This window comes from Otolemur garnettii, unplaced genomic scaffold (genome assembly GCF_000181295.1).
Source record: "Otolemur garnettii isolate 467f Iridium unplaced genomic scaffold, OtoGar3 scaffold00150, whole genome shotgun sequence".
Taxonomy (NCBI): domain Eukaryota; kingdom Metazoa; phylum Chordata; class Mammalia; order Primates; family Galagidae; genus Otolemur; species Otolemur garnettii.
This window is the reverse complement of record NW_003852545.1, coordinates 4,743,412-4,745,739: the sequence shown is the minus strand read 5'-3', so window position 1 is coordinate 4,745,739 and position 2,328 is coordinate 4,743,412.

Here is a 2,328-nt window from a genome sequence, read left to right as displayed (position 1 = left end):
ATCTTCTCATCCTTCTGGTCCTCTAACAAAAAGGCTCATCATAACCTTAGGCCAGAGGCACAGTAACTAAAAGAGCAAGAGGAAGTGAAAGGAAAATTCGGGCAAGGAAACAGATAAAAGAAAACACTCATGAGGAAGAATAAGCAGAGAAATCCTGGCAACATGAGAAAACAGTACAGAGCAATCCTCTCAAGGGACCACAAGGTAGCTACTGCAGAAGATTTCACCTATAAAGAAATGTTTGAAATGACAGAAGGGAAATTTAAAATACAGATGATGAAAATAATGAAGGAAATTGCTGAGAAAGTGGAAAACAACCAGAAAACAATTAAAGAAATTGCTGCGGAAATGGAAAATAACCAAAAGGAAATCCAAAAACAATCAAATAAGAGATGAACAATATGAAGAATATAGAAAGGATATAGCAGAGCTGAAGGAATTGAAGCAGTCAATTAGGGAACTTAAAGAGGCAATAGAAAGTATCAACAACAGATTAGATCATGCAGAAGAAAGAATCTCAGAGGTAGAGATCAAAGGTCTTGAGATAACTCAGATAGTTAAAGGGAAAAAAAAGAAGAGAGAGAAAGTAGAAACATTCACTGACAGAATTATGGGACTTTGTGAAGCATTCAAACATATGAGTTATAGGTATCCCAGAAGGAGAAGAAGAAAGCCCCAGAGGAATGGAAGCCATACTAGAGAATAATATAAATGAAAATTTCCCAAATATCACTAAAGATTCTGACACACTCCTTTCAGTATGATATTGGACCCCAGGTCACCTCAACTCTACTAGAGCTTCTCCAAGACACATTGTGATGAACCTGTCCAAAATCAAGACAAAAGAAAAGATTCTACAAGCTGCCAGGAGTCAGCACCAACTGAATTATAGGAGCAAATCCATCAGGGTGACCGTAGACTTCTCCAATGAAGCTTTTCAAGGCAGAAGACAATGGTCATCCACCTTTAATCTACTTAAACAGAACAACTTCCAGCCCAGAATTCTATATCCCACTAAGCTAAGCTTTATAATTGATAGGGAAATCAAATCTTTGGCTGATATGTAAACATTGAGGAAATTTCCACAAGACCAGCTCTACAGGAAATACTTCAACCTATCCTACATATTGACCATCACAAGGGGCCACCAGCAAAATAAGCACCCAGAAATTAAAGGACAGAACCTAGCTTTCATAATGATGCAAAAGACAAAACTAAGCAGTGGACTTTCACAGAATAAGATAAATAGAATGCTACTACACTTATTAATTATTTCAATAAATCTTAAAGGCTTGAAATCCCCACTGAAGAGGCATAGATTGGCTGATTGGATTTAAAAACATAAGCCATTCATTTGCTGTTTGTAGGAAACACACTTAGTCTCAAAAGACAAATTAAAGCTCAGAGACAAGGGTTGGAAGACAATTTTTCAGGCAAACATAATCCAGAAGAAAAGAGGGGTTGCAATCTTATTTTCAGACACATGTGAATTTAAAGCAACTAAAGTCAAAAAAGACAAAGATAGTCACTTCATATTGGTCAAGGGAAAAATACAACAAGAAGACAGTTCAACTCTAAATATTTATGAACACAACTTAAATGTTCCCAGATTCTTGAAACAGACCTTACTTAGTCTGAGCAATATGATATCCTATAACACCATAATAACAGGGGACTTTAACACTCCTCTCATAGAGCTGAACAGATCCTCTAAACAGAAATTAAACAAAGATATAAGAGCCTTCTTTGGAAATTTCCTTCAATAGACATGCTGTAAGCATGAACAACCATGAGGAAATGTGGTTGCACAAAAGGATGTGATCTAATACTGAGAGGCTGAGTGGGGAACTACAGCAAGACCTGCAGCTGCCTTCTGCTTCTTAGCCAGCTGTGCATCATTCCTCCCTGTGAGGTACAGAACAAAACCTCTTGTGAAATGGGGTCTGATGACCCACAATCAGACACAGTAAATCAGAGAATTTCTTTATAGAAATTCCCAAGAGATAAAGGTGGCAGAAGATGAGTGTTCTGCCTTGGAAAAAAAAAGGTATAGGTGAAAGATAGAGAGAAGGTCACAGAGGGAGAATCTGTTTTATGAGGCCTAATTTGTTGCAGCGTTAAAACCAAATACTTTCATTTTTATTGCTCTGAAGCTGTTCCAAAGCTGCTTTAGGAAAGACAAAGGCCAAATATTTTAGTAAAAATTAGGCTTATTGTTTTAGTCGCTTAAGAAATCATAGGGACAATGGGAGTTGTGAGCTAAGGATCATGGTTTAATACATATATACGTTTATGTGTATGAGTACATAGTGTGTGTGTTTCCCCAAA